Genomic DNA, 22617 nt, shown 5'->3' on the forward strand with positions numbered 1-22617 from the left:
GGCCCGGGGCGAGGCGGGCGCTCCGTGGCCGATAGATGGCAGCCGAGGGCGAAGGCGTCCCTGGGCTCGGGCGGCGCAACCGGAGCCCCCCTTGGATGTCACATTCGTGGGAGACAGTGGAGTCTTGGACCATGTGCGTAACAGGAGCGTGGGACTGTGCAATCCTCGGATTGAAAAAGGGAGGAGTGGAAATAACCCCGACAGTGTCAGGCTTGTTGGTGGTCAGGGACAGATGATTCCAGCTCTGCGCTCATCGCCTGCCTTCCACCTCCCATTTAGACTAACACAGCCCGTGCTGCTGTCTCTTGTACTTAATGTAAAGGACCCTGGAAGAGGGAGTGGTTCATCCTAGCTACAAACAAGGGCGCTTTTTTTTTTTTTGTAAGAATTACGTTTTATAAGTATGTCCGGGAGATACAAGGGAATGCGAACGACTTTCAGAGAGATTGTGAATGTATTTGGTGTGTACTAAAAAGCTGGAAATCCCTAAATAAATGCAGTATCGATAGAAAGCAAGTTTCTTGAAGAGTCATCTGCTAAACTCTACTAGCGTCATCTCTACAGTAAGTACTCCTGGCTCTTTCCATGAAACCAGACACCTCCTTCCCCAAAAGAGGGTCTTCACATGCATAAGGAGTATTTCCAAGGTTTGTACTGTTGGCGCTGCAGCCCACTCCGGGTATAGAAAAAAAGTTGGTCCTAATAAGTGGCCCAACGCAGGCTGAGTGCACATGTGCCTGTTCCTTTGGTAACTGGCTAGTTTTACCACTTAAATATATTGTATCCATCTGATTTTGGAATTAATTATGTAGTATCTTTCGGAACCGTCTTACACATAACTGACATTGTGTCCTTGTTAACAGTTGGGGTAATATTGTGGTTATAATATCTTGATTAAATTTAAAATTAAGATTAAATTCTTATATATATGTAGCCACTAACATATTTCCCACAGCCTCTATGTTGAATTAGAGTTTTCTAGAGGTGGTGAATATTGATTGCAATCTGAGGTTTTGCAACATTTCTTGAAATTTCTCCTGCATCTATTCTGCAAGGTTTTTTTTTTTTTTTAAGTAAAGCCATTCATTCTTAGTTTGGAAACAGTTTTGTTTATTTTGCTTAAATTTCGGGTAAGTAAAAGAGTGGGAGGAAAGAAGCAATTTGTAATACCAGATAATTAAAAATAAAATCTCATAGTGGAACTTCCTGATAAATTTAGAAACATTTGGCCTAGGAATGATAGCCACTTGCTACAGGTACATTATATAAATAGACAACTTCAACTTCTCCCCAGAAAAGCTTGTGGCTTTTTTTTTTTATTTAGTCATTATCTTCTAACACAATAGAAACATTTTAGAAAATTAATTTTTTAAAGTATAATATTGCTTTTTTATTTTCAAAATACAGTGTTAAAAGTGTTAGAATTTTAAAATTATGCGTTAATTACAGTTAGAACCTTTTGGAATATAAGTCTTAAGTTTTATCACAGAGATTTTTTTTTCAGTGTTGATTTCCTTCTGTGGACGTTCTCAAAAGGGATAAAATGGCTTAGCTAATTATTGGACTACTCAAAATAGCTGAAACATACATAGTTTAGTTCATTCTTTTATCCCTAAATCTTCACAATTGCATTTAATATCAAATTTTAATTTAATTTGTGGTTTTGTGTTACTTTTACTTTAAATATTTATTATCCTAAGTAAAGTACATTTTGTAGAGCTAAGAAGTATTAAACATGCTTGTAGTTAATTTGGGTTGTAATATTGTAGAAACACTGACACTAAAAATATTCTAGTTCACCTCTTGTGGTTCATGTAAATAAATAACTTTCTGCCATTAACTCAGTATTAAAGCTGGCCTGAGATGCCACCATTACCCTTTACCACTAGGTGTCTCTATGAGCTGCTCTGCAGGAAAGCAAATTTTGAGAAAATACTGTGACATGAAGAGACAAGAACAGAAGAACCAGGGAAGGAAGGCATCATAAAAATAAATAAAAGCCTCATTTATTAGTGTGTAGACCCCTATTTGTTTTGAATGTTGACTATTCCCTAGAAAAGAAATAAATGAATCATGTAACTGATCAAATTTTAGCAAGATTTTTATCCACAGGAACAAATGTATCTATGTTTTAGTCTATAGTCTACAATATACAGTCATATGATATGTATCCATGCTACCACACAATACTCAACTGCACACACATGATTACATAAACACACTTAGGAACTAGGAAATGAAGTGATTGATCAAAGACATCTCTCCCAAATTAAGGTCATTAACACTAAATTAAACATTATTTGATTGGGATGGATGTGAAAAGCTGAGAAGCTTTGTCCAAATGTTTGTGAATATATTTATGTCTATTATAATTAGCTCCTGATCTGATATCATGATAAATGCATTTCATATGTAGTAATATTTTTGTCAATAATGAGTGCAAATTGTGGACATAATTTGATACCTGCATATTAAATTATATGCATATACAGCATATTAAGTTACATGCTGTATATGCAATTAGCGGACTTGTCACTCAAAATTGACCATATATTTTTGTGAATTCCTATTTATCATTACCTGGAATTATTGTTTCAGTGCTATGGACTTTGGAGGATTTCTTATATTACAAGCACTTCTTAAAATACCTCATCATACTACATTTGTGTATCACTGCGTGGTTTCTTCAGAATGTTAAAATGCTTAGTCAGAAATTAGAGCCCCTCATGAAGCAGTCTAACAGAGATTATAAACAAGGACATTCTTTGGTAATAATTGTGAGATTTTATAAATACTAAGCAACACCATTGAAATCTAAAGCCAGTAGACCTTGTACTTTTGTTGCAGTTGTTAGCCAAACTGGTGAGTTAGGATTACAGACTTCTAATCTAGATTCCAGACCCCTCTCAAATTAGTTTGAATAGATTACTTTTGTGATAGTAATAGCTCTGAAAACTATACAACCCTACTTAATAAATGGAAACAATTTTCAGATTTAAATTATATTTTTAATGTCTTTGAAATTGAAATTACATTATACTCCATATGCCCGAAAGGGAAAAAGCTTCTCTTGGAGGTGAAAACATGAGTCATCATTTATGAATGTTTCTCTGTGCAACTGATAAACTGAATAACTGTATAGCATTTGTTTCTGATCAGTCTGATACATTTAGAATTACAATTAAATGTATTATGCAGTGATATTTGTCAAATTTGAAATGGCCAGCTAAATTGACCAATTTCACCAAGATTATTTATTCACTTACAGACTCAGTTATGTACAGTCTAAGAAATATGCTCTCAGAAGCATAAAAGAAAGATGTGCATAGAATAGACAATTTTCTTCCTTGCCTCATATAGTTCCTTATAAATACTTTCTTATATTCTTTTGCCAGAATTAGGTATTGAAACACTCTCTGCGGAAGACCACCTGGAAATACCTACCAAGATTTAAAATGGATATATCTTTTAAACAATCATATATTCAGAAAGTAGGTGTTAGGTGTACCACAATAAAGTGTGCAAAGCAATGTGTTAGAAGATATTCAGTGTAACAGATGCTTGTGCTGGTAAATGACTTAAGAATAGCCTGCATGTCTGACTAAATGAAAAGTTGTACACATCATCTACACTTTGGGAGATCTTTCTTCCTGTAATAACACTGTATATAGGAATCCAGTTCTGTCATTATTAATGGTGTTGTGGGATCATCTATGTACCTTGTTGAAAGTAAGAGAGAGAGAGAAAGACAAAAGAGAAATTTCCTGGAAATATACACAAATCTAGCAATAGTGCTTGTCTCTTGGAAGACTGAGAAATATTGAGCAGAATGGAGATTTATTTTTCACCATACATGCTATTTTTTACTATTGGTTCATTTCAATTTACATGCACACTTCCAATAAAAAATTAAAAATGAAAAAGATATACTTGAGAAATAAGGATAATATTTGGAAGAATGATACGAGAGGTGATGATGAATTGAAGATGATTATGCCAAATGAATTCCTGTCCTGTAGTTCTCAAAACTATTTTATTTTTTGTGACATATTGCTATCAGTGGAGGCCCAGAATATCTTTCTAAATATGTGAGTGTAAGTTAATTAGTTAAAATGGTTTTTCTTCATAGCTTTTATATGTGACATTCCATTCTAGCTCCCAATATTAATTAGTGGAGTTGCAATTAATAGAAGTTAGCTTCCATTATCTTCACTATACAGAACAATGCTGTGTACTGGCAACACTGACTTTATTTAATACTCTGATGGGTGAAGGGAAAGATCAAAATGGTTCTCTAGAGAAGACAAGTGATTATACTTGAAATTGTCAGCAGAAGACCTTTATTGCTATTTGCAGGATGACGAGTGAGTGTATAATTGTGAATACTTTAAATATACAAACTAATATCAGGCCCTGTTAGAACAAAGCCTTCTGTTACCTGGCTTATACTCACACTGAAATGTGCACATTCCAGTGGAAAAGAGGCAGTTTCATTATACAGCCAGGTAAGCTTTCTTACGCATCTTTCTAGTGGAGCTATGGTTTTTCTCTTGGAATTCATCAGTTCTTGGTTGTCGACTATCTCTAGTCATTTCTAGGAAACGAGCTCAAACAAGCATTATGTTATGCCTATATTTTTGGTATCCTTTCTGGTTTTTCAAAGAAAAACAATCATACTAAAACACAGTTTCCTCACAAAATTTTAAGAGGGACCACTGCTTGTATGGGAATGTCTAAATTAACCATACTTTATTCAACTTTTATCAGCTGGAATCCTTCATTCAACAGGAGACTCCCATAATCCTTTTATACCTTCAAAATAAATCTGCTTTTTCACCCAACTCCAAAACTCTTTCAACTAATGGGCTTGTCACTTTTCTTTGAATTATTCTTTTAGAGAATTCACTGTTAATCTCTTCTTCATCAAAAAAAAAAAATCTAACCAACAATGAAAACTTGATTATCTAAACATTCTCTTGCATCGTCTAGCACTTGATCTAGTACAGTGTTCTAGTCATGGCTTAAAGTTTTCTTTTTCTCTGAACTAGATTATTATTCCTTATTGAGAACAGAATTTTATCATGTTTGTTACCCCCTTAACAGTGAAAAAAATGAGCTCAAAAATTCTTTGTATACACAAGAAATACTTACTTATTTATGAATTTATTCATTCAACAAATATTTTTTAGTACTTATATTATGTTAAACCCTATTATGTTTGATATAAAATAATTAGTTGATTCCTATTAGGATGGTTGGTAATTTCAGAGATATTTTGACTTCCTGATTAGCATTCTCTAGACAAAATAAATAGAATAAAATATATAAAAATACTATTGCATTAATTGTATGCTTGAATAATATTTCTTGTAGCATATATTTGTCAAGGCTCTACCAGAGTGTTCTCTAATAGAACTTCCTGTTATGATTTTTCTGTCACCTGTTTTGTTTAATAGCTACATAGGACTACCGAGTCATTGAAATGTGGCTGGTAATACAGGAAATACAATTTAATTTAAAAAACTTTAATTTATTTAAATTTAAATAGCCACATGTGGCAGGTGGCTACCATATGGAACAGTGCAGTTTTAGAATATAAATCCCTAGAAGACTGAGACGGTATTTCCTGTGCAATTTCTGGGATAACTTGGAAATTCAGTCAGTGTGAACAGCTGCACTCATAACTAATGATGGTGATTATGACACCCTCAATAAATAATGACAATTATGATACATATTTGGCAAGGGGCCTGGTTTTCATCCTGTTGAGGGTCTCTGTTCAATTCTATCAAACTGTAGTAAGTTGAGGGCCTTTACCATTCTTTTAAAGATTTCAAGGCATTTTACAGGCATTTCAGAATTCCTTATTACATCCTTATTACACTCCTATAAAGAAGGAAAGGTAGATTATTTTATGTCAATAGAATTTTATTAGAAGAGAAGTGCCTCTTTATGCATGATGAAGTACTCTCTTAAAGTGCTTTTCTCCAGATCACACAGTGGATGTTAGTAAAACTGGAAAAGAAAGTCCTGAATGGGTATTTTGGTTCAGGAGTTTTCTAGAATAGGCTTTTTGTGCAGAGAAGTCTGTCAGTCAGAAATAAAACTGCACTTGAACTCTTGCATTCCATCTCTATGAGTACAAAAGCTCTATTTTGAAGTTTAGTGGTGTTTTGTACAATTAGAGTGGGCAGAGTTTGGATAGGAAGTAGCAATTAATGAATTTATTGAATGCAAACATGGCCTCTAATCTCCATGCAGATCTGAATGAATCTCAGTTTAAATAAAATCATACATTTGAAACAAAGATGTAATAGCTTGGTAACCAGTTCCAATTATTATAATTCTTGAGTTTTAAGTTTTGTCTTTAATCAATCTAAAATATTAGTAATAAAATTGACTTATATTTCCACTTTGGGAAAAATCAATATAGCTTCAAAAGGAGCGTTAAGTGCCGAAGAGCTGAAGTCCTAAGTCAGTAGGAAGCCTCCTGAGAGTGGCTCTCAGAGATCTCAACCCCACTCTTGACTCTGGCTTTGCATCATTCGGGCACGTGCATTTATGAAGACACCTCTCTGGGTAGATCACATATTTTATATACAAAGAATATACTGTGCTTTCTTTTCAATGGACCATAAGACTATCACATTGGTTAATCAAATGATAAGTATTAAAATGTAATCTCTGGGGAAGAAAAATAACTTACAATTATTACTCTTAAATTGTAGACTTTATTCACTTTATCCTAAAATGTAAAGTTATCTTCATTTAAATAAATATTGGCTATGAATGCTCACTTGTGGATGGTGTACCTTCTGTGAAAAACAGATCTGTGGCAGCTCAGTTTTAGTTTAATCTAACATGATGCCTTTTTTATCCCGTGATCAAAAACATTCCATCAATCTACTGAAGCTTTTATAGTGACACTAGACTCATAGTTATTGTCATATGACATATTTCAATGTATGCTGGATTTGAATTGATTGTTACATATCTCAATGAACAAAAAAACCAATCTGGATTTGAATCACCAGTATAAGATGCACACTTCATTGTACAATCAATCTGCAGCCTTAATTGATACATGAGTAGTGACAGTTATGCAGGCAGACTTTGATCAATGACTGCACTGCCACTTACCTGTATGAAGATTCTGATGAATTTATTTCTAGCTACTTTTATATTTAAAAGCATTTCATTATAATATTGATGTGGTACCATTTAGAGGTAATTTAATATATAGAGAAAGGGAGGCCTAAATTGATTTGTCCCAAAGAATAGGAATCTATTTGACTAGATCTTTCAATTTGCAATGTGATTTATTGGCCAGGCATCAACAGACAATTTATACATCATTTATAATTTAAAACCAAAGGTAAATAAATTGTATATATACATACAACATACATATACTCCTTACTATGTAGTAGCTATTTTATGTAGATTGTCTTATTCTTCCACGTAATTGTTACAGCAACTTCATGAGTTGTTATTTTTCCTTACAGATGAGGAAACTGAGTTTCAAGGTAGTTGGTGATATCCCATTTCAGACGGACAGCACACAGGACATCCAGACCACATTATGAATTACAAGGACTCTCAGTATCCATTTTTTTGACTTAACTACCCCAATTCAAATGCACACTTATGAACTTTTACCTCAGTTTAAGGAAAAGTGAAAATAATGTATATCAATACTTAGTAATTAGCTTCAATAAAGATACTTTCTAAGTGACCCATCATTTCTAGGATGTCAAAGATATTCTAAATCAACAATAGAAATACATTCCAAATTACCAACACATAATACTACTCTTTAAAATATTATAATAATAAAATGTATCTTAAATGGTTGTGAAATATATTTATAAACAAACCATCCTTACATTGATATACCTTAAAAATATTAGACATTATTAACGACCAGAAATTATTGTCACAGTAACTTAAATATATAAGGTTCATAAAATAATACTGTGTTTTGAATACATGTAGTATAATTTTTCCTGAAGTAGAAAATGTCTCTAATGATACTTTTCCCTATTTCTGAATTTTTGACTAATCTTTATTTTATATTTAATAAACCAGGAGTCAAAGCAAGCATTATATACCTCCTAAGAAAATCAATAAATAGTAAAATACTAAAATGATTCGTTTGAGGAGGATTCATACCAATACTTTCATTCGGAAGTTTAGGAATAAAACCCCACAGCCCTTTGTGATATGAAACTGTTATAGAAATAATTTAAAATTGTAAATTGGCATGCCCCATATTTTCTAAAATTTTGCAAAATGATACATACAATGAGATAATCTCATGATTAAATTAATTTTAATAATTGATACATCACTTTAGTTCATGAAAATATTAATCTCAAATGACTAATATCCACTACAAATAGCTACAAATAAAATAATACATATTTTATCATTTTTAAACATGTTACCTTAACCTTACCGATCATCTTTGTCAAATAGCTTAATTTCCTCATTTATGCAACATGGGAACCTCCAAAAAACTCTAAGAAAATATTTGAGTGTTTGGGTATGTCAGCATTTCCTCAATGTCAATAAAATTATACATGGGATTATTTCCCATAATCATGAATCTCCAAATAATGAGCATTTATAAATATTAGAATCATCACTGACTATCATTTTGTCCCTATATAACCATGCTGAAGTAAGTAAGTGTGGAAAAACAGTAAAAGTATCCATCCACTTTAGCAATTCACGATGTTCCCGACCACCTTCTCCTAACATGCACTCAGAGGGCCTGCAGCAGTGCTCGAGAATGCATCTTGGAGTTCTTCCAGAAACTCTGAGTCAAAGAGCAATGTCTGCATTCACAAAGAAGCATTCACAGCTGTCAGAAGTTAAATGTCCATGAGACTCATAGTCCAGCTGCAGTCCTTCCAGCACACTGACAATATCTGTGGAAACTAGAATTTGATAACTAGTTTTCTTCCGTGGAAAAAAATACCACAGAAGAATGATGAATCTTTGCCTGACCGATAATAAATAATTATCCATTCACAGCACATGAAGTGTCATTGTCCCACATTACTCAGCCGGCAGCACTTTTGCAGCTAATTTTTGCTACCAGAGAAAATACTCTTACTGCAATAAACCGTCAGTGAACTTCTTATAGGGAAACACCTGTAGACACCTGCTAGCAGCGGGTGCATAAGGTTTAGGATCATAGAAATTGCAGCATAAACCAAACTCTGCAAGGCAGCGTTGGGTAGAAATGAGTGTGCGAGAGCAGGCCTGAGTGAAGATATGCACATATGAACAGGTATTTTGTGTTTCCATTTCGACTTGATAAAAATCAATAAAACTGAATCTTTTACTCAAGTATGTTATACAGTTGAGTAGCGTAATAAATAGAAAAGTAAGCTACGTTTTCAAATAAGGTTTTCAATTTGGGATAATCTACCCTAATTTATTATCAGGTGTTTTTAGGAAAAATGATTACTATGCTGAAAATGTTTGGCCGTATACTCTATGTCCATATGAAGATAACAGTCACTGAGACTTTGAATTACCTTTAAAACAAACAAACAAATGAATAAAAGTATATATCTATACACTTTTTTAAAATATCTGAAAATTCTAAATGAAATTATAAATCTCATTTAGATGAGATTATAAATCTCAGATGGAGGTAAGTGGATTAATTCATTTCCAGGTAACTATTCAACTATATGGTAGAATGGAAAAGCCCATTTGAAAATGTATCAGTTTTTAATTGTTGAGTCACTTAATGGATCAATAGTCCCTAAATACTAGAAAGATCTGGTTCTTAAAATCTAATCAATTATTGAAGATTTACTTCAAGGGAAATTTTTTTATCCCATCTAAAAGTAAAAACAATTACAAGCTTTTTAAAATATCAGTTTTTGAGTATGCTTTTGGAGTTGTGGGTCTGGGAAATAACAAAGGAAAATGGAAAGCTAGTCACATTCAATTTTTAAAGTGACAGGGGCCTTGGATATCGTGGAGTGCTACACCTGGACCCAGACACCTCCAGTTATTGGAGAATTAGATAGTTCTCCCAATTTTCTGACCCTTTAGTCAGTGTCCCTTAGAAGGAACAAAAATGCGTAGCTGAGATAATGTGATAATTAACTTATTCTGAAAAACACAGAATAAACATAAAACACTAACCACAGATTCCATGCTCCTTTGGCAGCTTTCCACATCATTTGCATAAGACCTTCATATACTGAATAGATGATCATAAAAAAAGCCAGCTTGGTTTATTGAAGAGCTTCATTATACAAGTGAGAAATAGGTAAGCCATTAAGTTGTGGTCTTACTATGTGTTCACTGACAGAAAAAAAAAAATCAAGCCAATAAGTTGGTTAACTTTATGGGGATAAATAAAATTACCCTGTGATTGACGTGTCCCACAATTCTGGTTACATGCACATTAATTTATTCATGTTAATTAGATCATGCTTAGAATATCCTATTCCTCTTAAGAGGCTCATATCTATACTTTCTGATATCAATTAATGCACTATAAGGACATTATATTTTAGATCTTATTTTTTTGTATATGAATTTCATAACATTTTAACAGAATTAAAATGTAGAATGTTTCTCTGAATGGCGTTCGGGATAGGTACTTTATATAAGGAGATTGAACAAAAATCTGAAGTGTATAGGTTTTTTTCCTTTCAAAACATTGTTAGGAAAAATAGGTTTAAACTAAGGCATGTTTTATTGCATTTTTAATCTGATAATTCTTTATTAACCTATATATATTTACTGCTTTCAAACACAGAATTATGGGTCCCTTTTGATTGCATTGTTGCTTCCTACTATGTGAGATGGAGTTTTTCACAGTACAAGGATTAAAATCAGGTATTTGGATAAACATTTCCTAGGATCTCAGTCCCATCTGTGCCTTTGATTTCTATCAAACTTTTTTTATTGAGTTATAGTCATTTTACAATGTATGTCAAATTCCAGTGTAGAGCACAATTTTTCAGTTATACATGAACATACATATATTCATTGTCACATTTTTTTTTGCTGTGAGCTACCACAAGATCTTGTATATATTTCCCTGTGCTATACAGTATAATCTTCTTTATCTATTCTACATATGCCTGTCAGTATCTACAAATTTTGAAATCCAGGTCTATCCCTTCCCACCCCGTACCCTTGGCAACCATGAGTTTGTATTCTATGTCTATGAGTCTGTTTCCATTTTGTATTTATGTTCTTTTTTTTTTTTTTAAAGATTCCACATATGAGCAATCTTATATGGTATTTTTCTTTCTCTTTCTGGCTTACTTCACTTAGAATGACATTCTCCAGGAACATCCATGTTGCTGCAAATGGCATTGTGTTGTCTTTTTTATGGCTGAGTAGTATTCCATTGTATAAATATACCACCTCTTCTTTATCCAGTCATCTGTTGATGGACATTTAGGCTGTTTCCATGTTTTGGCTATTGTAAACAGTGCTGCTATGAACATTGGGGTGCAGGTGTCATCCTGAAGTAGGGCTCCTTCTGGATATATGCCCAGGAGCAGGATTCCTGGGTCATTGGTAAGTCTATTCCTAGTCTTTTGAGGAATCTCCATACTGTATTCCACAGTGGCTGCACCAAACTGCATTCCCACCAGCAATGTAGGAGAGTTCCCTTTTCTCCACAGCCTCTCCAACATTTGTCATTTGTGGACTTTTGATTGATGGCCATTCTGACTGGTGTGAGTTGACACCTCATTGTAGTTTTGATTTGCATTTCTCTGATAATTAGTGATATTGAGCATTTTTTCATGTGCCTATTGATCATTTGTATGTCTTCCTTGGAGAATTGCTTGTTTTGGCCTGCTTATTTTTGGATTAGGTTGTTTGTTTTTTTCTTATTAAGTTGTATGAGCTGCTTATATATTCTGGAGATCAAGACTTTGTCGGTTTCATTTGCAAAAATTTTTTCCCATTTCGTAGCTTGTCGTTTTGTTTTACTTATGGTTTCCTTTGCTGTGCAGAAGCTTGTAAGTTTATGTCCCATTTGTTTAGTCTTGCTTTTATTTCTATTGCTTGGGTAGACTGCCCTAGGAGAACATTTTTGAGATGTCTGTCAGATGTTTTGCCTGTATTTTTTACTATGAGGTTTACTGTATCTTGTCTTATGTTTAAGTCTTTGATCCATTTTGAGTTTATTTTTGTGTATGGTGTAAGTTTAGATTTCTTAACATACTGGTTAACTTGTTTAAATCACTATACCTAATTCCTCATCTACAGTATATATAAAATGACAATACCTACATTTGTTGTGAAGATTAAATGAGATAATTCATAAACATGTTAGCATACTTCCAGCACATGATAAACACTAAATAAGGGTTAACAATTATTATTGTTTTGTTGTTGTGTTATTTTTTTTCCTCCCCTCAGAATAGACATTGTTCAAGACAAGTTACATTCATTATCAGCTGTTCCTGATTAGTAACGGATTTATAGCACCAAGGGTCTGCCATAGATTATGTGACTGCTGGCTTGCAGATTTCACCAGCTCTTTTGGCTACTGGAATAAGAAAATGGGAGTGCTTGTCAGATAGCACTTCCTAATAATGAATTTTATAAAACTCATGCATGTACATTGTTCCAAAAGATCTGGAGGACAGAGTAGAGGAGAAACTACAGTTTTGTACCTTGGGTTTACAACATCATAAGTAATAAAATATCATAGTGAAATTGTTTGGGAAATTAAGTCAGGTTTGAATGTGAGACATAGTTTGATACATTAAAGAAATTATAAAAAATTCCTATAACTGAATGATGAACACATAATTTGGATATATTTAAAATAGGCCTGTATTTAAAACTTAATATTTAGATATTAAAGTGAAGGTCATTTTTATAGAAAAATAGAGAATAGTCAATTTAAATTATGAGATATTAAATTCTAGTGTAATTTACTTAGGTTATCATGAATATAGAATATATGTACATCATTAATTCAAATTATTGGTCTGCTGTATTATCTATTAATTTTTGTCAGTATGCATGTAAATATAAATTAGAAATGCAATGATTTCATTGCTGCATAAAAATATATATGTATATATATATTTGCTGTATATTATGAATGGCTTCTGCTATCCCTGGATTTATACTTTAAGCATCCTATCATACTAAGTTTGAATTTTTATTTAAATTTTTTTTTGCTCAATTCCCCTATTAAAGAAGTGCTGTTGTTAAAGTGCAATTTTGAAGCCTAAGATTATGACTTTGAAAGCCACATATAAGAAAAAAACTTCTTCCTTCTTGAAGAAAATATTTTAACCATGGATGTTTTGTTTGATTCCACAAAGATTAATTTTGGTGCATGTGACTTACAGATACTGCTTTTCACATGACAGAAAGCTGGATCATAAGTTTGCTCTCATATTTGTGGAGATGGATGGCCCAGTTTATACACATGAACATGCGTGCACACGCACACACATAACAGAGAGTGAGTGAAAATGATAAATGGGTATACCAAAATGGAGTATCCAATTTTCAAATATCAGAGCATAATAAAATGCACTCACCATGAAGCCATCCTGAAAACAGAGAATTTTTTAATTTTTTGCTGCCAATTTCGAAAAGCACTTAACCACATGTATGAAAATAAACTCTTGGTTTTCTCACTAATTTATAATTTCCTTGGGGTTAGGTAGCAACTAGATTGTACTACTATTTATATCTTCCAGTAAGTAGGCTATTTGTTGACTGATGTTCATATGAAGCTTATGATCATCTTTATCTGCCCATCATTCAAATAACATTTATTATTATGTCCAAACGTTAGTCAATAGACATTTTTTGCTGGGAGAAAAATCCGGTAATTCACATTTTACTGCATTTGGGGAGTTTAGATGCCTATGAAATATTTCACGTCGCTTTGATTATGTATACCAAGGTTAGAAGTTGGGGGAATGTTCAGATGGTATGTTTAGACACAGTCCCTAAGCCTGTTTTATCTGTTGCTTGCTATTTTCTAAAACCTGAGGGGAAGGATTTGTGTATTTGTTTGCTGTTTAAAATTTTATTCCCTATACCTCCCCAGCCATATTCTTGCAGAATGCAGAATAACCCGGGGCTCAGACCTTGAGTCCATGAAAGAGAAGGAGCCTAGGGCCACAGTAGCTGTAGCTTCAAGGGACCCAAAGACGCTGTCAATCATCCAGGGGACTCCAGCCTGAGAAACCCTTCAGAAATATACAGCCATGCAAATCCTGACTGGCTGACGAGGCAGCTTGTAGCTGACCATTAAAGCTGTTCTGTGCTGGCTTAAAAGACTGCAGACACCTTCTGGCAGCTGTTAGAGCAATTACTTCTAGAAGCCCTTCCTAGTCTGCTAAGAGCAACAATAGGTGATTCTAAAGCGTTCTGCCCTCTGGAGTTCCTGAATTTGCAGTGTGAAGTGTTAGGAAAGTCTGATGAATGTTTTCATAAAACAAAACACTCTGAAATGGGTTTTGTTTTGTTTGCTTGTTTGCTTATTTGTTTGTTTGTTTGTTTGTTTGTTTGAAAACACTTCTGATTGTGTGATACAAAATAAGAGCTGGGTGTCTGCCAACACATGCAGACTATATAAAGAAATATACACTTTAAGAGCAAGCACAGTCAGTAGGCAGATGTATTAATATTTTAAAGCAATCTATCGAGCTCATATTAGCAGCAGATGATGCAATTTAATAGCAAAAATGATTCTACAAGAGGTAAATTTAGGTAAATTCACTGGTTAAATTCAAGAAATGCTCAAAATTAGTTGCTTTAAGGATGATAAATATTTAACCGTTCTAACCTGATTTTCCTAAAGTGCTGGATGCATACTGCTTAATTTAGAAGAAGTGGTCCTCTGGGGATTTATACTTTTTGTCTCATCTGATGTTAATATGATGCTTTCCCTTAAAACCTCACAGTTCACCCTTAACCTGACCTCTATTTCTTACAGTTGCTTTTGAGGGTAAATTAAACAGGAACTTTTCTTAGCATCTGATGACACTGGTAGATTCCCCACTTCCCGAATATAAGTGCTTCCTTATTACATGTATAATTATGTCATTCCTTCAGTATAAATACTAAATGCTTAGATCACTTCCTTATCTTTTAAATTATGTGTTATGTGAATAATACAAATAGGTTTTATTTATAATTGTTCATGAGAACAACATCAAATCTACCTAACTGATAGTTCCTGTGCTATTTTTTTATAATTTTGTTTTATTCCACTCTTTTTTTGAAATTAAATTTTATGAAAGTTTAAAATTTTAATATCTGCATATTTGATTACTACTTGCACCTGAGTCAGATTATCTTTAGATATCATTCATATTAGGTGATTTGATTATATGTATCAAACAGTATACTGTTAATATGTGCTTATGCATTTTATTTGTGAAGTGAAAAGAAAAAAAATCATTATTCTCAGTTTAATGACAATGAATCTGCATGTTGCACAGTAGCAAATGAATGGATCTTTAAATGTTGCTTTTAGTGAATTCCATCATTTGAGGTTTATTTTAGAACATCTTTTGGGTCAAAAAAATCAGGCACTGAATACATGGATAGCTAGATTTTGGACGTATTTTAAACAATAAACATTAATAATTTTGAAACGATACTAAACACCTGATATTTAACTGTAACTTGGGCCTTATTTTAAATGTCTCTAGATAAAAAATTTATGTAAAATTGTACAAATTTATAAGCATCTGTCCTTTCAGTATCTCTCTGTGTTTTTAGTTAAAATTCTTAGCTCATAGGGTATACCAAGAACATGAAAATCTTATGATTAATATTGTATTCTTGAGCAAGCAGCAATACCTCTCAAAAGTCTTGAGGTTTTCAACTGCATAAAAAACGCATGTAAATTACTAGAGAAAAAAGTGAATAATTTTGCTTTCATGTAAATTATAAGTTTCATATAAATTATAAACACCTTCTGTCATAATTATTCCTTAAGACAAACAGGTGCAATCTATGGGACTGTTGCAACATTAGGCTGGCTTGTCTTTCAGAAAGTAATATATATAGGTCCATAATACATTTTCCAACTTGAATGTAATCAAGTCTTACCATTATTAATGTTATCCCAAAAGGTAAAACCCCAGTTATTGGCATACCCGAAATACAAGTTTACCGTCTGGAGACGGTGTGTTGTGCAGTAAAAGATTTTTAAAGATCTACTTAAAACAGGAAAAGCACACCTCCAAGAATGGGAGGTGGGCTGATCCAAGGAGGAATCCTGGTGGTTTTTGTCTCCCCTTTCTCTTATACCCTCGCTTAGAGGTAGCCTCTTGATTGATTGCTGGCTCTCGTCCCTGGAAGGCTTAGTCATGTTTGGCCCCTTTGCGTATGTCCTTACCCATGGTGTACACAGGAAACCCATGGGGGTTGGGGGCTAAACTTCAATGTTAATATATATAATATATATTATATTATATTATATATATTATAATATATATAATAATATAATACAATGAGCACTGGGCTGTGTCCCATTAAGTCCTTTCTTAATGGGAAAGGACTGTTGGGTTTTAACCAGTTTCTTGCTGGCACTCATTTAGAAGTCAAGTCCCTTTATGCTGGAAGCTGGTACAATGAATGCCATCTTCCAGACCATCCTTCCTCTCCTCCACCTATCTGCCTGGTGCCCCCACTTACCTAACTACCTAACATTAATGTGAGAAGTAATGTTAACATAAAATTATAGAATTTCATGAAAAATTATTTCAGAAAAATATAGATTAATTAAAATATATAATTTTGGAGGGTCTGTATCTTATATACAGTTTTTTAAAAATTGAGTAAAGCAGTGTTTCTTCAAAATCTGAAAATATATTCTTGCCACAGAAAATGTGTAATCACCAGAATAAGTAATTGGTAGTAAGGGCATATTTTTGTATCAGTATTATTGTATGTTGACACATTTTGTTTCAATTTGTTACATCTAAGAAATCATATCAAGATGAAATGGATAAATAAAGCTGTTAATAAATTCTATCAGAAAAAAATGTTTTAGATAGGTTTTTGTATAAAGTGAAACTTTATTACTATTTGTAAACCAAGTTTTCACTCTCCCTTGAAGAATATTTCTGAAAACCCAATTTGCATTTTTGTACTAGCAAATATGTAGGGCCTCTGGGGTCCATGTATTTTTATAGAATGAATGTGAGTGAAAGAATGTAGACTTGCCTTGTTTTGGTTAAGGTACAAATCTGTGATTATAATTTATATCTTGTAGTGATGGTAGTGAAAGTTCTCTGGTCATATTCTAATGGCAGTAAAAGAGACCTTGCTCTTTTCAGAGGAGAAGTTAAGTTAATAATAAACAGATTAATAAAGAGACAAATAAATAGGACATATAAAATTACAACATGGTCAGTATAAGATCAGTGAAATCTGAAGCACTCATAATGGTGACTAACTTTTTGACTGCTTTATTTGTGTTGAAGCCAAGGATCATTTAGGCTCTCAAGTTCAGTATATGTAAATCAGATTCATCATTTATTGAACTAGATTGAAATTATGTTTAGGATTATAAATTCCATATATTACTTTCATCAACAATATTTACTTTTAATTGTTTAAGCACATTTAAACATTTATTACTGAAAATGTTAGATATGTACCCATAACACAGCTTTTCATAATTTTCATAATTTTTATAATTCATTTCTTCATCTATACTCCTACTCATTCAATCCCAAGATTTATGGAAGTAAAAATCACACATTTTATTTCACCCACAAATATTTCAACTGCATCCCTAAGATAAAGGTGCACTTTTTTGTTTTTGAATTTTTTTTAACTTTTTTTTTTTTTTTGGAGGGGGACGTCATTGGTTTTACTTACTCATTTATTTTTAGAGAAGGAACTGGGGATTGAACCCAGGACCTTGTGTACACTAAGCATGCGCTCTACCGCTTGAGCTATACCCTCCCCAAAGGTGCACTTTTTAAAGCATAGCAACAAAATAATTTCACACAGAAAGATTAACAATAATTCCTTAATGTCATCAAGTAACTAAAGTTCAAATTTTCTCACAAGTTTATATTGTTTTTCAAATTAAGTTCAAATAATGTTTATATATAACACACTTGTTAATACGCTTTTCAAGCCTCTTTAAATCTGTATGTTCCTTATCTGAGCACTAGCTCCATCTCTCTCTCTCTTTATTTCTCTTCCCCTCTCTCTCTGCCTCTGGCTGGATCTTCTCTTTGCAAAATATCTGATGAAGAATTTGGATCATTTCCTTGATCTAGATTGTACTGATTGACTTCTGTGGTGTCCTTTTAATCTGTTCCCCATTTCCCTGAACTTCATGTAGATTGATAGTTGCACTGATAAGGGAATCTTAAAAATCCACTAATGTAATGAAGAAAAGGAAAGAAATGTACTGCTGAAGATTCAAATATTTTTCTGATGTAAATGAAATGCATAGTTCTATCAACATATAGATGATGAAACTGAGATCCAGAGATACACCAAAAGTCATAAAACTTGGAGATGGCATAGTTTCCAACAGAAAACTGGTGTCCTGAATAGGGAGATTGGTAGAAATTTCAGGACACAAGAAAGTGCCCTGCACCTAATAGAAAGCAATGGGATGTATTAGTAAGCAAGTAGCAGTTTCAATGTAAAGATATGTGTCTTCCTTACTGTAAACCGACTGTGTAATATTAGGCAAATTGTTGATTTTCTGAACCCATGACAGATATCAGATTGGTTATGAGTATTTTTTTTTTCCCCACAGGAAAAGCACAGAAATACAGATATTTAGTCAAATAACATTTAATTGGCTGTCAAAGGATGCAGTGAGTTCATCTGGCTTGCCAGGAGCCTGGATGGAGTTTAGCCACTGTCATTCAGATGTATGGCTTCAGGGGTCTCCCAAACCCAATAGGAACCAGAGAACCTCCTGCAGGGGGTTTTTCTGAGCAGCTGGTCAGAGAGTCAACAATCGTTGGGTTTTGGGTGTCTGATGGCGAAAGCTGCTAGCTATATACCTCCAGGTGCAGGTTTTTGTTTTTGCCATTCTGCTCTTATTAAATATTAAAAATATTTATAACAGGAAAACATTTGTCTAAATGGTATATCATGAAATGGTTAAAAACTGTCACTAAAGGCTGACAGAATTTCTCCTTTGAGATTTTCTATTCGATGAACTTGCTTAGCTGGATACTCATTCATAAAGTTGGCCATCTAAAGACATATTTGCAGCACAAAACCGCCCCATGGAAACTCATTTTCCTCCTTCTCAATGAGAAAGGGATACAAACTGAAAACACTCTGTGGCCTCTCATTACAACACCTCTGCTTTCTCACCAAGTGAAGAATATCATGCCAGAGTTACTGAATACAAAATAAGTAAGTCCAGGACTTGCTGTAAAGGCGAACATTGGGGTTTGAAAGATCAAGAAGTCCACTGCCTCTAGATATTTTCCCTGACATCTTTAGGCTGTAAAGCCAAAAAATTCAATAACTTATGTTAAGTTATTGCTTCCAGAAAACCCCTGTTAAAATATGTTTGCCTGGAGCTCCTTGTCACTGCTTATATCAACATAATATTGCAGGGCAATTCAGATTTATTAGCTATCCTAGAGTTGATCACTGGAAACCCAGAAAGTCAAACATGGCTGAAAAGTGAGATGCCTTTATAACATGAATTCTTCATTTTCACACACGAGCCAGTCAAGTAATTAGATAGCAAGGGACTTGTGTGTTGGGTGGATCAGATAGGGTTGCCAAGTGGCTGGCAAAAGTTAAAACAAGATAAAAGATTATTTTCATCAAACTTGCTTACTTACTATAACATTTTAATTTAAATCCCAGCTTCACCTTTCCAGGATCCCTTGAGTTAATCAGAGCTGACTTCATCGACTTCTCACTCTGGTTAATTACCGCAGTGTTTTAACTGAATGCCCCAGGGTACTGATACAGTCAACCACCACTTCAAACCTCAGAACACTACAAATCCTGGCAAAACTCTGCAGACAATTTATCAGTATCTCCGGTATTCATTATTTTAAAAAACTGCGTAAAGTCTATAGCTATGTGGGTAATGATATTACAGTATTAAACAGTATGATTAACTGAAGGTTTCTTAAAAGCTGTAAATAATTTTCTTGCTAGTTCTGAGGCCTTGTACTTGGAACAGCTATTAACATATGCTTTTTACACAATAACGCTCAACTGAGTATTTTATGTCACAATCCTTAGAATTTCAACATACAATGTAATACTTTATTTTTAACAGTTATTTGAGACACTTAATTGGGAGACATAATTCTTACAGTACACAACATACACGCTTGACCTGGACTCCAGGACACATAAACTTGCAGTTTCAAATCAGCTACCCGTGACCTGTGTGACGCTGGAGAGGGAGCACGATCACTGTGAGAGGTGTTTTATACTGTCTGAGAGAGGAGTTCGCTCCCTTGCTCTTTACACAGGTCTGCCTCCCTGCCGGTCACCCACCACTGGCCCCTCTACGCCATAGCATGTCAGTCTCATAGGGGGACCCACAGTTGTCTGATGTCTTGCTTTTAAGCCTTTGTACCTGCCACCTAGAAACAGTCTTGTCAATGTTATAGAACTTGAACCTACATAGTCCAATGACTTCTTGATTCAGCTCTTGAAATTTCTTTCTTTCTGAGCCCCTAGAAATCATATTCTTTGGAAATAAAGGTGTAAATATGGAATAAAATTACAACTATGCCTGTGTAAAGAGTAAGAATTTCTTCCATTTATACGGTGATTTAGAGATAACCAAAACTTTGACATATATTGTCTCATTTTTTCTCCACAATGACCATATGAGATAGAGGAGATGTTATTATTTCTTCTTATTTTTATTTTTTGATAAAATTGATCTTAGTTTGTGACATTGCCAGAGTCTTCTCGTTCTAAATCCACAATTTCCTTTCATTCACCATTTGCATAAATAATTATTACTATATTAATTAATAGTAATGTAGTCTTTATATACTTAATAATAAAAGCTTCTCATTTTTCACAACTAAAATGTAGTAATGTAGTTATTATTAACTGCAATTTTTTATCTCAATTTTTTTGTACCAGTGGCATTTGTAACAGGAGGACTGATTAATTATTACCATAGCTACAGTGCTAAAAATAATGTAAGGAAGTTCCCTAATTAAGATTTTCAGAGACTACAGTTGCAGAAATGATAGAAAACTTATTTTCTCTTTTGCCCATCCACTCCATTTTCATAGATCTAAATCATCATTATATTCCCTACACAATGAATAGCACCTCCAATGTTAAGAATGTCTTATTGGGTTGAGGGAGAGAGAAATGGGGTAAATCATGTTTTTTCCTTCTTTTGCAAAGTTTCCCGAGGTTTATTTCAATTTGTTTTCTCATGAGAAAGTTTTTAAAAGTTTATTTTTTATGTATACTGAATACAATGATAGTTTGTCTTACTTCATTGGGAACCTTTTTGCATTGCAGGAGGGACAGATGTCAGTATTCTGAGAAACTGTGTCTCTGACTTGGTTGAGTTAGAGGTGAATATCAAAATTTGCGGGGATTCATCCTAATTAAAAAAAATTAACTTTATCACAATTAAAATTGAATTATGAAACAACCAAAACCTCATTGAAAGATAATTTGTAAATAATGATTCATTAATGTTGGATATGTGTTCAACTTTCTAGTTCTTATCAGTCATGTCTTAGCTAAATGTGCAATCCTCAGAGAGGCTTTCCCTGAACCACCCTATATGTGTTATTCACTATATTCTCCCCAAATCATGCTCCAACATTTCCTTTATAGAGCTCATCACTACCTTAAATTATCCTATTTTTATATTCATCAAAGAAGTATTGTATCTTTTCCCTTACTAAAATATAAGCCAAACTACAATGTGGGTACAACTTATCTTTCCAGGCTTTTGTCCCAACGTCCTTTAGAGAAATCATGCTTCACAGCCTTATTGGAATATTGCTTGGTTCTTAAATTGGCACATCTTCTCTTTCACCTCCTCCAAGCTGTCCTGGCCACCTGCCTGCATTTCCTTCCATCTCTTACTGTGAGAACTACTTAATTTTCAATGCTCAAGTCAGCTTTGTGGCCACCTTTATTCATTTTTGATGCATGTAACTTATTTGTTTTTAAAATAATTGTTGTATTTTGAAATTCTTTTGGAACATATCTTCCTGAAATTACATTATGGTTTTTGTATACTTGCCTAATAATTCCGAATTTATAAGATACTTGATGTTAAATATTATGCTTAACTCCTTTTGTATTTTCTGCTGTTCACATTGGTCATAAGTGCTCAAAAAATATATCTCAAGTTAAATGGCATCTTCCCTTGGTTACTAACAAGTTCCAAGTGTTAATTACTCTCTTTTTCTCTTTTCTTCCTGTAGGTATAGCTATAGATAGATAGATGTATAGTTAGGTAGGTAAATAGATAAAATGTCCCTTGCCGAAAGAGATGATAGTCAAAACTTTGAAGTTCACTGTAACAACTTTGAAAAAAAGATGCTATTAGAAATTTTATATATCTTTTTTCTTCCTAACCAGAAAAAAATTGAATGCACACATATATTCTTATAGCATACATGT

General features: G+C 33.5%; 1 long non-coding RNA gene across 1 annotated transcript in view; it reads left to right on the forward strand.

Annotated features, from left to right (window-relative positions):
* The first annotated feature begins 11 nt into the window (after window positions 1-11).
* LOC105089206 (uncharacterized) overlaps window positions 12-22617 on the forward strand; it is a 46658-nt gene continuing 24052 nt past the window's right edge. Inside the window, exon 1 of the long non-coding RNA XR_004141231.2 lies at window positions 12-563. This is a non-coding gene — a long non-coding RNA (uncharacterized LOC105089206). The remainder of the gene's footprint in view (window positions 564-22617) is intronic.

This window comes from Camelus dromedarius, chromosome 13 (assembly GCF_036321535.1).
Source record: "Camelus dromedarius isolate mCamDro1 chromosome 13, mCamDro1.pat, whole genome shotgun sequence".
Lineage (NCBI taxonomy): Eukaryota > Metazoa > Chordata > Mammalia > Artiodactyla > Camelidae > Camelus > Camelus dromedarius.